Source organism: Dama dama, chromosome 22 (genome assembly GCF_033118175.1).
Source record: "Dama dama isolate Ldn47 chromosome 22, ASM3311817v1, whole genome shotgun sequence".
Lineage (NCBI taxonomy): Eukaryota > Metazoa > Chordata > Mammalia > Artiodactyla > Cervidae > Dama > Dama dama.
In genome coordinates, this window is record NC_083702.1 from 51,487,559 (window position 1) to 51,501,943 (window position 14,385).

General features: G+C 41.5%; 1 protein-coding gene and 1 non-coding gene across 2 annotated transcripts in view; one reads left to right on the forward strand and one right to left on the reverse strand.

Moving 5' to 3' along the window:
• The window catches only part of NT5DC3 (5'-nucleotidase domain containing 3), a 63,523-nt gene that overhangs the window by 7,771 nt on the left and 41,367 nt on the right, over positions 1–14,385 (forward strand). The gene's annotated exons all lie outside the window — the stretch shown is intronic.
• On the reverse strand, positions 5,326–5,432 carry LOC133044136 (U6 spliceosomal RNA). Its single transcript, XR_009689878.1, has one exon. It is a non-coding gene; the product is annotated as a U6 spliceosomal RNA (small nuclear RNA).

A 14,385-nucleotide genomic window follows, 5' to 3' on the forward strand; every position in this document is an offset into this window, starting at 1 on the left:
CGAAGAAAACCAGCAAGTGTGACTATCAGACAACTATTGAAATGGCATTGAAGGGAAATAATGTTAACTATGGGAAGAACTGCAAATTACAGTTCACTGACCAAATCTCACTTCCTGTTTTTGTGTATTATGTTTTACCAGAACACAGCCACACGCATTTGTTCCCCTGTATGTATTTTTTGTCTCCTTTTGTGTTGTGATATCAGAGTTGCGCAGGTACAACAGAGACTTTATGACTCCACAGCCCACACTGTTTACTAACTGAGCCTTCAGGGAAAATGTATGTTGACTCCTGAACTAAAGCTGTGCTTATTTATCAATATGGATGAGTCTCCCAAAAATAAGACTGAGTGGGAAAAAAAGCAAGTTGCAGATGAATACTAATTATAAAAGGTTTGGAAAGACCTAAGAGATACTTGTAGGGGTATACATGTATGTGGTCAAAGTCTAAAGAAATGGAAAAAGGATGATAAGCACCTAATTCAGGGTCTTGGTTACCTCCTTGGCAAGAGGAGAATGCAGGTGAGGGCTTAGAGGGTTTATTTCCTGAGCTGCAGGGGGCCTAAGAGAGGACAGCTGGAATATCTGTGTGTTCTGTATTCAGTCTGCTGCGGTGTCACAGGTCTGTTAGGCCTCTGGGAAACTGTACTCTAATGAGAGAATGAGCAAAAGAGGTAAATAATGTCTTGACGCGGGTCTGATCCCTGGGTCAGGAAGATCCCCTAGAGAAGGGAATGGCCACCCACTCCAGTATTCTCGCCTACAGAATTCCGTGGACAGAGGAGCCTGGCGGGCTACAGTCCATGGGTTTGCAAAGAGCTGGACATGACTGAGTGAGCACACACCGCACAAGGCGGTCGGGGGACGTGGGTGTTGTTTGTTTCCGTTTTATCCCTTTCTTGCATCTTAGAGACAGCATGATACAGTCTTAAGAAATCTTTTGTTTAAGTGTGTGATACTAATGATCCTTGGCTACAGGAAAAAGTAGCAAAAGGCCTTAAGGGAGAAACATGTCGCATCATTTTCACATCTGCAGGTAGGAAAGAGTTCCTAAGACAGCAGAGAGCCAGAGGGCCTTCTGGAGGTCATGGAGCCCCGGCCTCTGCTTCGAGAAGAAGTCCCTTTTCCGTAGCCCTCGCTGGTGGCCCCCTGGCACCTGCTCGAGTCTGCCATGTGATCCCAGCGCTGCCAGTATTTATTTTGGGTGGCCTGAGTCACAGAGAGTCTGTAACTCCGATTCCCCTTCCATATGGTCGCTGCTTAAGTGGGAAGATGGTGATCGTGCATCACCCTAGCCCGCCCCTTTGACTTAATTATTTGGGACACTTGTTCACACGCACTCGAATTTCTTGATATCCCTTGTTGATCCTTGGTCCTGACCGCAAGAGGCCGCGTGTGGTTTGACTGGAGAGAAGCAATGCATGGCATGTGGGAGGCCCTGATAATTACTTTCTTGTATTTCCTCTGTGCTTTGATGAAAATTCATGATAGCTTGCCTAGTATTTGATCTTTTTATATGATTAATATTCTTTTTCTAATAGTTTCCCTTGAAACACTTGTACTTTTCCTTTGAACAGTTTTTTTTTAATTAAATGACTTTGAAGATTATGTTATCATTATATTGTTACTCTAAATAATTTTATTTCAAGTACCGTTGCATATAATTTTATATTTGGGACTTTAGGAAGCATGATGGATATCTATGGAGCCATCAGAATTACAGATAATACTTACAAAGTAATAAGGTGTAAATTCTGGTGGGAGTAGTATAAATGTCATGTGTATTATTAATTATTCAGATGATTAATTCTATTTGTCATGAATTACTTTTCCCTGGAGATAGTGCAAAATACGTAAAGTCATGGAAAAATGAAAGCGTCTTTTGAGATGAATAGATGCCATAGAAGAACTTCTGAACTGCCCCCTCTGCAGGCCCGCCCAGCCTCATGTTAAGTTCCTCTTGTCTCTACCCGTCAGCGTGATATTTCCTGGTCTCCCACCTCTGCCTGGGATGTTGCTTACTAAAGAACTTGCGCTTTATTATTATTTTTTAATATTCCCCACACAATGTCCTATACAGTGTCTGGCACATAGCAGGTGTGGAGTAAGTGCTTATTAAAAAATTTCTGAGTGCTTAGTAAGTGAGATAACTACTTTACAAACATGTTACATACTAGGTGATCCCATTTATATAAAGTTCTAGAAAATGCAAGCAAATCTGACCAGAAGAAGAATAGCAGGGGACAGAGGGAGAAGTGGGATTCAGGAAGGTGGGGGGAAGTGTTTGGGGATGTTGGTTATACACTTATTATCTTTATTTTGGTGACGGCCTCATTGTCTGTGTGTGTGTGTCAAGCCTCAGCACCTTGTATGCTCTGTGTGCAGTTTATTATATTTCATTTCTGACTCAGTAAAGGTATATAATAAAGACAGGGAATTCCCTGGCAGTCTAGTGGTTAGTACTCTGTGCTCCACCATCGAGGGCCCAGGCTCAGTCCCTGATCAGGGGACTAAGATCTCATAAGCTGCTGCTGCTGCTAAGTCGCTTCAGTCGTGTCCGACTCTATGCGACCCCCTAGCCGGCAGCCCACCAGGCTCCCCCGTCCCCAGGATTCTCCAGGCAAGAACGCTGGAGTGGGTTGCCATTTCCTTCTCCAATGCATGAAAGTGAAAAGTGAAAGTGAAGTCGCTCAGTCATGTCCGACTCTTAGCGACCCCGTGGACAGCAGCCCACCAGGCTCCTCCGTCCATGGGATTTTCCAGGCAAGAGTACTGGAGTGGGGTGCCATTGCCTTCTCCGATCTCATAAGCCGCGGGGCCAAAAACAAACAAAAAACTGTATAGTAAAGACAGAGAAACAAGGGAAGGACTCTGGTTTAGCCTGGCTTGTGGCAAGTACCCCTAACTCCTGGAGATGGGACCCTAGACGTGGCCCAGCACAAGTCCAGTGTTTTAGTCTGAATAGCTGCAGCTGGAGGGGTGGGGTGTGTTTAGAGGTGGGGAAGGGACATTTCTTAGCTAAGGGTTAGGGCTCGCTGGGCAGGGAACCCCATAGATGTTCACCTTCACCGTGGGAAGGATGCCTGTGGCACTGTTTCGTGTTGGCATCTTTTTATTGGGCAGTTGAAGAAGTAAAAGTGATGTGCAACTGAATGATTAGTGGAGATACTGGAGAAAACGGTTTCTGGCAAAAGATAGTTTTCACTTCTTATTTTATTAAACATTTTTTAAGTTGAAGTGTAGTTGTTTTACAAGGTTATGTTGATTTCTGCTGTACAAGAAATGATTCAGTTATACATATATACATTCTTTTTCTAAAATATTCTTTTCCATTATTGTTTATCATAGGATATTTAATACAGTTCCCTGTCCTTACTGCAGGACCTTGTTACTGTAACCATCTGCTAACCCCAACCTCCTGCTCCGTCCCTCCCCCACCCCCCACCACAACCACCAATCTGTTCCCTGTGTCTGTGAGTCTGTTTCTGTTTTGTGAATAGATTTGTTTGTGTTGTGTTTTAGATTCTATGTGTAAGTGATATCATATGGTATTTGTCTTTCTCACATACTTAGTAATCTGTAGTTGCATCCAAGTTGCTGCAAGGGGCATTATTTTGTTCTTTTTTATGGCCAAGTAGTATTTCTTTATACTGGAGAAGGAAATGGCAGCCCACTCCAGTATTCTCTCCTGGAGAATCCCAGAGACAGGAGCCTGGTGGGCTGCCATCTATGGGGTCGCACAGAGTTGGACACTACTGAAGTGACTTAGCAGCAGCAGCAGTATTTCTTTATATATAAGTACCACGTCTCATTTATCCATTCATCTGTCTGGGGACATTTAGGTTGTTTTCCATGTCTTGACTGTTGTGGATACTGCTGCTATGAACAGAGGGGTACGTGTGTCTTTTTGAATTATAGTTTTTGTTTTTTCTGGATATATGTCCGTGAGTGAGTTTGCTGGATCATAAGGTAAATCTTTTTTTAGTTTTCTAAGGAACCTCCATACCCTTTTCCATAGTTATGGTGCCAACTTACATTCACACCAACAGGATAGGAGGGTTCCCTTTTCTCCACACCCTCTCCAGCATTTGTTACTTGTAGACTTTTTGATGATGGTGGTTCTGACCAGTGGGAGGTGGTACCTGATTGTAGTTTTGATTTGTATGTCTCCAGTATTAGCGATGTTGAGCATCTTTTCAAATGCCTGTTGACCATCTGTATAAAAATGGTTGTTTTTAAATCTCTAAAGTCTAATAGTATTGTGCTCTTATGAATTGTCTGATTGCAGGTCATACTTGCCATACAATTTTATTTCTCTGACTATAACTATCAACAGTTCAGTTCAGTCGCTCAGTCGTGTCTGACTCTTTGTGACCCCACGGACTGCAGCACGCCAGGCCTCCCTGTCCATCACCAACTCCCAGAGCTTACTCAGACTCATGTCCATTGAGTCGGTGATGCCATCCAACCATCTCATCCTCTGTCGTCCCCTTCTCCTCCTGCCCTCAATCTTTCCCAGCATCAGGGTCTTTTCAGATGAGTCAGTTCTTCACATCAGGTGGCCAGAGTATCAACAGAAAGTACATTAAGTGGACGCATATCAAGCAACATTTGTTGACAGGAAACCATATTCTAAAGATACTTGTGAAACTTGTGTTATGGTCATATTGTTCCCTAACATATTAGTTGCACCAGAACAAATTAACATTTTTCAGAGAATGTGAAATTATCAGTGGCGGGACTGACTGGCCTTTGCCCAAGTCTTACTTGTCAGAAGGACGTTGTAATATGGTGGTTTGCTAAGAGAAAATCACCTATCGTGGGGGTTGCCTTTTTCTTGTTTTTAATTGGCATTTGTAAATGAGAAGTTTAAGGGTTTATAATTTGGGTATAGAACTTTGAGTTCATTTGTGGAAACATTCGGGGGAGATGTAAATACTGCTTCACGTTAGAAACAAAAAGTTCCTTCACTTTTTAAAATGTGTTTTCAATCTGAATGTATAGTCTTTTAAAAATTTTTTTCTGTTTTTAAAATTCAGTTTATTTAAACTAAAAAACAAAAACAATTCACCCATTTCTCCCATCTACCCCGATCCCACCTCTGGCCACCACCAAATCTGTTCTCTGTATCTATGAGTTTGGGTGTATGTATTTATTTATAGATTCTACGTACAAGAAATATCATTAGTATTTGTCTTTCCCTGTCTCACTTATTTTACTAAGCATAATGCCCTCAAGGTCTTTTCATTTGTCACAAATGGTAAGATTTCATTCTTTTTCATGGTTGAGTAATCTTCCACTGTTTGTGTGTATTTCACAATTTCTAAAAATACAAAACGCTTCATGAATTTGCGTGTCATCCTTGCACAGGGGCCATGCTAATCTTCTCTGTATCATTCCAATTTTAGTATATGTGCTGTCGAAGTGAGCACTCAATCTGTATGTATAGTTTTAAAATAAATTTTGAACCCTTGTTTTCAATCTACCTGTGAACGTTAAAAGAATTTGAAGCTGTGTTAAGTAAATACGAACTAATTCGTAATTGATTTTGAATATTTATGAATATTCATGAAATATAGGAGTATTATGAAATATAAACTGAAGTTAAGATTTGAGAAAACAAATATTTAAAATTTGCCCTCACTTTTGTCAATGGAGAAGTATAGAGATATGTTGCAAGCAATGAATTATGACCCCAAGCTGGTAATCTTGTTTCATCTTCATTTTCCTCCTGTAAAGTGAGGATAATAACTAGTGTTTCATGTTAAGTGGGGGTCCATGTATATGCTTCATATGGAGCCTGGTGTTTAGTTGCTAAGTCAGGTCGGACTCTTTTGCGACCCCATGGACTTGGCCTGCTAGACTCCTCTGTCCATGGGATTCTCTAGGCAAGAACACTGGAGTGGGTTGTCATTTCCTCTTCCAGGGGATCTTCCTGACCCAGGGATTGAACCTGGGTCTTCTGCGTTGGTAGGCGGATTCTTTACCGCTGGGCCACCATGGAAGTCCATATGGTACCTGGCACATTGTAACATATGCATTAAATCATCTCTGGGTTATTTGTAATACTTAATAAATATAAATCCTATGTCAGTAGTTGTAAATACAATGTAAATGCTGTGTAAATAGTTGTGAATACAGTATAAAGGCTACAGTATAAAGTTTCTGACATGTGGCAAATTCAAGTTTTGCTTTTTGGGACTTTCTGGAATTTTTTCTTTTGGGGATATTTTCTATGTGCATTTGGTTGAATTTGTGAAGGTGGAACCTAAGGATTTGGAAGACTGACTCTAAATGAGGAAAAATGGAGACTTTTTTTCTGTTTTTTTAAGCTATAAAATTCTCCATGAAAAAAGTTCTTTTTCCTTTTCTTCCTAAGAGACTTCATATCTTTATATTCTTTTTTGTTAAATTTTTTTTAGGAGAACAGCTTGATGTCTAGGGCATATTCCAAAAAGAAAAAGTAATTAGTTAAAGAAAAATGTCATCTTCATGTCTCTGGGGTTGCGGTTTTTGCATTACAAAAAAAATTGAACTTCAAGGATTTTCAAATGCATTTCAGCTTTTCTCTTTGAACATTTTCCTGTTGCCATATTTGGTTCCTGAGTTCAGGTGTCTGAGATGTGTATGTTTGGGCCTCCAAGTAGAGCATGTTTTCTTCCAGGTTTTGCTTTTTAATATAACTTGCAGTGAAATATTTCATATAAATCTTTATCAGTATCTCTGAATATGTCCTTAGCATGTATTCCTAGAAGGAGAATTACTAGGTCAAAGAGTATGAATCTTGGTACTTATCTTGGTACTTATCGCCAGCCTTCTTTCCAGAAAGGTTGAACCAGCTTATATTCTTAAACAGCAGTACCCACTCTGTGTTCCATCATTAAAAACAAAAAGAAACCACATACAAATAACAACAGCAGCAGCAACAGAAATACCACTGCAGTCTTATCAGAGAAAAGTTGCATCCTCTTTTTGTTCCTTAACGAAGTATCACATGCTTATTATAGAAAAAAAATGTTGAGGTAAAGACACTAAAACCATTTGTAATCCCTTTTCAGAGCGGCTCATAACTATCCAACTGTTTTAATTTGCTTTTTAGAAAATAATTGGAATGGTTGGGCATTTATGTTTATAAGCTATTTAGTTTCCTTTTTTAAAAATTTATTTATTTTTAACTGAAGGATAATTGCTTTACAGTTTGGTTTCTGCCATGCACCAACATGAATTAGCCATGGCTATACACGTGTCCCCTCCCTCTTGGACCTCCCTCCCACCCCCCACCCTTTGCCACCTTGTAGACTGTAGGAGCCCTGGTTTGAGTTTCCTGAGTCACAGAGCAAATTCCCGCTGACTGTCTGTTTTACATGTCTTACTGTACACGCTTCCATGCGACTCTCCATTTGTCTTACCCGCTTCTTCCTCCCCACCGCCCATGTCCACGAGTCTGTTCTCTATGTCTGCATCTCCATAATTTCCTTTCCTGTAAGAGACTCTATCTTTTCATTTTTTGGATTTGTATGACTTCTTTTTACCCTGAGGATATTAGTCTGCTGCTGTTTGTCTTCTTGTCTAATATAACCCTTCCCTGTTTTTGATACACAAGTGTTTAAAATTTTTATACTGTAAATCTGTTGATATTTTTCCTTTGTTGATTTATTCTATTGCTTTTACATTGGGAAGTTATGTTCTTACATAAAATAAATAGTAGTCCATATATTTCCCCTACCTTTTTAATGGTTAAAAAAACCATAACTCATTCACATGGTGTTTGTTTTACAGCACGGCCTGAAAGAGAATCTTACTTAACATCCTTCCCATAAGCTTAGCAGTGTTTGTTTAGTTAGGCAAAGAGAGAGAATATTATTCAAGCTGGTATTCAGTTACAGTATGTTCTGGAAAACACAGATTAGTAGATGGTCCATCTTGTTGAAAATAGGGCATATGAAGGAGGATTTCAGATTGGGAAGATGGATAAAAGTCTAAGTGGGGACTGCCTTTGATGCCACGTTAAAAGTTGAAATTTGTAGGCAGTAAGAAGTTTGAGAACCTGAATATCCTTGAAATGAACCTTTAGTTAGGAGTCCTTCAGCTACAAGCAATACTAAAAAAAAAAAAAAAAAGCCTGAGTCAAACTGATTTAATTACAAGGGAAACTTGGAGAGAGATTTTGTGGGTTGGTGCAGCTTCAAGCGTGACTTGATCCAGGTTCAGATGATGTGGTCGGCTGGCTTCTCTCTGTGTCTTGACCTTGCTCTCTTCCCCACTGGCCTCTTTTTTAGGTTCCTAGAGGTGACCCCCTCATATCTCCAGATTTATATCCTCTTAGGTCCATGTTTGGGAAGAATGAATGTTTCTTTCTTGAAATTCCCTTATAAATCCAGAAATTTTCTTGATTGGACTCAGTTGGTTCCCTGTGGCTTCAGGGGACATATGAAGATGTTTGGCTAGAGGGTGTTCTGTGGCTGTCCCAAATGAATGCATGTTGGTGATTCTGGGGTTCGGGTTCTCTTTGACCAGGTCTGGATCACGTGTTTCCTCTTAGAGTCAGGAACAGAACCTCCCCAAGACCACACAGTCTGAATGCTGGGGTGGGATAGTTTCTCAGAAAAACTGAGCGTACTGGAGAAGTAGAAGGTGTGTCAGTGAGATTAGGCTGAGCTGTGCTGCGGTGACCAGACACCAGAAATCTCAGTGGCTGAATACAGGCAGCTATAACCACAGTTTATTTTTCTCTCCTGCACTGTTTTCTGGAGCCTTGGGCTCCTCTGCAGGGCAGTTGTGCTGCATGCGGTGGCCTAGCCTGCCAGCTTGTCGGTCTCCTCCATCCCCTGCTGTGTGTATCACGGAAGCCTCGTGCACGATTCTCTGATAGAGTGGGGGACTGCGCGTGCTGTGGCCAGGAGGTGATCTGTCTTCCTTCTGCCCAGAGCCCGTTGGCCAGAGCAGAAGTGGGTGGCCAGGATAAGGGGTGAAGAGAGGGTTGTAATCCCCAAGTGCCTGGAAGGAGAGAATGTGAGTGAGCGCGAAGTGGCCTGGCCACATCGGGTGGCCCAGAAGGCCAGGGCACCCTGTCCCTGCCCACCACAGGCTCCCTCGAGGACCTCCGTTGGTTCAGCTCATCCCTTACACCCCTCCTCCTGATTTATCTGACTTGTTCCTGGGATGGTGCTGAGAACAGGGAATGGATCCCTTCAGAGCTTCCCAGGGTTGTGTCCCCAAGGGCTGAGGGACAGTCATGTTGCCTCTCTGAGGACATTATGAGTGTTTCTTGATGTGACTCAGGCCATAGATTTCTACTCAGCGCTGCCCCTATGCGCTGCTCCGTTAGACTGGAGACCTTTTAAGAAGAGTCATTGTGCATTTCTGAACATCACAGGGTTCAGAAAAGTGCCATCACGAAGTACTTGGCAAAGATTGTATTTCCCAAACTTAGATATTTACACAGTTTAACAATATTCCCTTAAACAGGTGGAAAATGTCTGACTCTGTACCTAAGTTCTGATTTCATTCATTTTCTCTGTCAGTAGTAAATATAAAATTAAGGCAAGGAAGGAAGTTTTCTGTGGTGATCTTACAAACGAGAAAACCAGGACCCCAAACAACAGAAAATGGTGCAGTGGCTATGGAAGACAGTATGATGGTTCCTCAAAAAATTACAATCCCATTTACCATATGCTAGCAATTCCACTTCTGGATATATACCCTCAAGAAGTGAAAGCAGGGGCTCAAAGAGATATTTGACCACACATGTGCATAGCAGCATTATTCACAATAGCCAGTGGGTGGAAGCAGTCTAAATGTCCTTCGGTGGGTGAATGGATAAGCAAAATGTGGATAGACATAAAATGGAATATTACCTGGGCTTAAAAAGGAGTGAACTTCTGACCCATGCCCCAACATGAATGAATCTTGAAGATATTATGCTAAATAAAATAAGCCAGCCCCAGAAGACAGCTGCTCTATGATTCTCCGTATATGAGTCACATTCCTAGAGACAGAATGTGGAACAGTGATTGCCAGGGGCTGAGGGAGGAAGAATGAGGAGCTAGTGTGGAACGGGTGTGGAGTTTCAGTTTTGCAAGAGGAAAGAGCTCTGGAGAAGGATGGTGGTGATGGTCTTACAGCAGTGTGAATCACCTTAGTGCCGCTGTGCTGTACACTTAAAATGGTTCAAATTGTAAATTTTATGTTATGCATATTTTACCATCATAAAAATAAGCAAAGACAGAGTCTCAGAAAGCTCACAGATGATGCCTGTAGGTGGTCTACTGGTTGTCCCAGCGCTCCATGGGATGAGCAAGTGGGTACCTGTGAGTCTGCAGGGGGTGCCCAGCTTGCCACCCTCCCTGGGGAAAGGCGGTCACCTCCTGGCTCAGGGTGGCTCCCTGGGAACCCAGCTATGGTTGGAGCTTTGGGCAGAGTGACAGAACTGTCTCTCCACGTCTTTGTCCTCATTGTGTCATCATCCATTCAGTGCAAAAGGAATTTGCTCTCTAAATTTGTACCCACTCTTGTCTCTGCTTTGGGCAAGTACATAACTGACTAGTCAAAGGCCCTTCTGTTTATATTTGGAGTCCACAGTTTAGACAGATCGTTTCTCTCTGTCTGAGTGGTTGGTGTTCTTTTCTTTTGCCTTGTAATGACTTACATTAATTCTTAGCACTTTCTTGAAGTGGTTGCATGGGGTGTTGAGCTCCTTTTAAGCTGCTGATGTTCCTGGTGTTTATTTCAAGTGATGACTAATTAAACACGCATGCTTTCTGGTGATGTTCATGTGATGGATACACCGCGGGCTTTCCCGACAGTGGAGAATTCATTCCTGGGCAGCCCCTGGAGATGTGCTGACTGTCAGAACCGTGTTCCAGCATAGTCGTGTTTCCTTGAGGGCCTCACATAACTCTTCTCAGGTAGCAGAAAGGGAGAGAGATTTTCCTGCCAGCACCAGGTCTAAATGGAAACTTCTAATGGCAGCAGGCTGTGAGAACTTCCCTTGGAAAGGTCATTTGTGAAAGAGGAGCTTCTGGTCATTCTGTAAGTGATCCCTCTTCACTTACTTCGTTCGGACAGTGCTATGTGGTCCTATTCGGAAAGTGACATCCTGGGCAGTGACCTGTTGATAATGTGAGGCCAGATGCTCTTCGACGTTGGATGCTAAAGAGCCACTGGCTTCTCCCTTCCTCAGGACTAGTTCCGGTGAACTGTCTGCCTTCAAGATTCTTAAAATGTGTTTCCTATCTTCAGATGAATCTTATTTGTAGAAAAGAAAAACAAGACCAAGGTTATTATCTCATTGATTTTTGGCAAAAGAATCTAATGAAGAAATGGAATCATTGGTGAATCTTGACTGCTTGATTTTCAGTAGACTCAGTCATGTCTAGGTTATCAATGGAAGAGAAATGCATTCTTTTGTTCATTCCTTCATTTGCTGTCTTTGGCCTGGATATGCTGTGTGGGGATGTGAAGGCTTGGTTTTAAAGTTAGTGTAGTGTGGCATCTTACTTGGTGACCATGAATAGGCTTCGGAGTCAAGCTCCCTGAAGTTTTCCATAAGGTTTGTGTTTGTGTTTTTCTGTGGGGAGAGAATTCCATGGCTTCTGTTAGGTTCTCAATGGGATCCAACCCCACAGGTGTAAGGAGCCTTCTGAAATGCTCAGAATATGTCATTGTGGTTCATATGGTCCCCTAATTAGAGTTGTCACCCTGTTAAAGTAATACTTCTTGGATATTTCAGGTGGCTCTTTAGAAGTGGATAATGTGAGAAAAACGTGAGCAGAGGGGAGGAGGGAACACTGTAGACTCTATAGTAAGCATTAAAATGAAGAAAGATTGATTCCATTTTATTTAGAAAATAAATACTTGCTTCTCAAATGCTTATTGACTCCCCTAATCTTGCAGAGGAGCATCAAGAGTGTAGATTCTGAAGCCAGACTTCCCAGGTTCAAATCCTACCTCTGCCATTTAGTGGTTGTCTGTCCTTCAGTAAATTGTATGATTTCTGTGTGTCTCTAATGTTTTCTTACATCAGATGGGGATGATAGAGCTTTTGCTTGCTAAGGTTGTCATAAGGATTAAATGAGGTGATACAAAGTGCTTCCGAGTATGTAATACATGGTAAGAAGAAAAAGAAAGAAAGTCGCTCAGTCACGTCCGACTCTTTGTGATCCCTTGGACTGTAGCCTGCCAGGCGCCTCTATCTGTGGGATCCTCCAGGCAAGAGTACTGGAGTGGGTTGCCATCACCTTCTCCAAGGAATCTTCCCAACCCAGGGATCGAACCCAGGTCTCCCGCATTGCAGGCAGATTCCTTGTCATCTGAGCTACCAGGGAAGCCCCTAATACATGGTTAAGATCTTAATAAAAATAAGACCTTAATAACTGTTAGCTCTTATGATGGAGTCAGAGGTGGTTCTTATTAATGTAAAGAGTAGTAGAATACACACGGTTCAATTTCATTCATAAGATGTGGACAGTTCACTTTCTGTGTGCATGTGTTTTTGTGGTGATTTAGTACCTATTTCTGTGTGCATGTGTTTTTGTGGAGGTTTTGTACCTATTTCCATGAAGTCACCTGTCTTCAGCATTTGTCTATTGATGAACTGCTTCAGGTAAATTTTTGGTTCACAAGCATTATAAAAAGTGAGAGAGTGCTGTCCCATATCCTTTTAGCAAAATGGGATGGTCTGTGTTCTTGTCACACAATGTTGCATGAGGAGGTTCTTTGTGTTAAATGACTGCTTGTGAAATAACTGGATGACAATATTATATTTCCTTGTCTTTAAAAATATAGTATGCAGCCCCTGATCCTAAATTTCATCTGGGATGTGGTTATTGAAGACTCATAGTCTGTTTCACTTGTGTGATTAATTTCTCCATCATTACTAGGCTCTAGAGAGTTGCTTTCTGTATCTTTGCGTTCATCTTCTGACTCATCTGATAATTGTGAGATGCCTTCTTCTGACAGGTTGATGCTTTTTGCCACTCTGGGTGGAAAATAGAATTCCACACAGTGAATTCTCAACTGTGTTTCATGAAAGCTAAGGAAATGACTGCAAAGATGGTATCTTCAGACTTCTTTGATATACGTTCTTGAAAATGATGCGATACTTCAGGCGGGGCAATGAGGAAACTGAAGGGTGATGTTGTAGTGATAATTTCTTTTACTTTTGCAATATCTTGGCCAAGTTCCTGCCATTCTCTTGCTTTCTTGTGTATGTGCACACTCAGTTGCTCAGTCGTGTCTGATGCTGAGACCCCGTGGATGGGCCCTCAGGCTCCTCTGTCCATGGAATTTTCCAGTCTAGAATACTGGGGTGGGTTGCCATTTCCTTCTCCAGGGGATCTTCCTAGCCCAGGGAGTGATGTCTCCTACATTGGCAGGCAGATTAAAAATCATGGGTGGGAATAATTGAGAAATAATGATGAAATAGACTTTCCAGGTGGCTCACTTGTAAGGAATCCACCTGTCAATGTAGCAGACACAAGTTCAATCCCTGGGTTGGGAAGACCCCCTGGAGAAGGAAGTGGCAACCCACTCCAGTATTCTTGCCTGGAGAATCCCATGGACAAAGAAGCCTGGCATATAGTCCAGGGGGTTGCAAAGAGTCAGACATGACTAAGCGACTGAGTACACACCCACCCACACCTCCCACCCCGTACTCACAGTGGTGAAATGATTCCTGCAATGGGAAAATAGCAAAATGCTTCAAGATGTTGGAAAATAAAATCACTGACCTCCCATATTGCATCTTAGATTTTTAAAAGGGTGTGGTGAACTCATGAAAGTTGTATGATAAGATGAGTTTTTGGAAAACCTTCAAGAAAGGATAGAAGTCTTGAAATAGCAATCCTTACAAATAGAACTGCTTAAAACAGGAACTCGAAACAAACATTGAATCCAGGGTACCCTGATGATATCCTGGGGTTAATTACATTTCTAATAATCTGTCTGGAGGAAATCACCAGAAAGGCAAAGGTGAACATCTGAAGGTACTTATTACTGTGAAGTTTTTTTTTTTTTGCTTTTGTTTCTTAAATAGGAAAAGTCATAAATGTGTATGAGTAAAAGGCTGATTTGGCGCAATATATCAATCGTATTATATGATGATTTAAAGTTACATTCTCAGAAACTCTGTAACGATGGAACACATAATGGAATATTAGAGTGGATACAAAGATGTGTGTACAATGTGAGGTCGACTATGTACACTATATGCGTAGAGCAATATTGTAGCAAATGCATACAGTTTTTTTCTGGATGATGTATGATGAGTGATACTTAATTATCTACATGGTTGTCTAGCTTCTAAAATCTATAACTGGCATATGTTTTATAAAGAAAAACAAATCTTTTTGTGATGTCGAAGCAAATTATTTTTTATAAGTCATT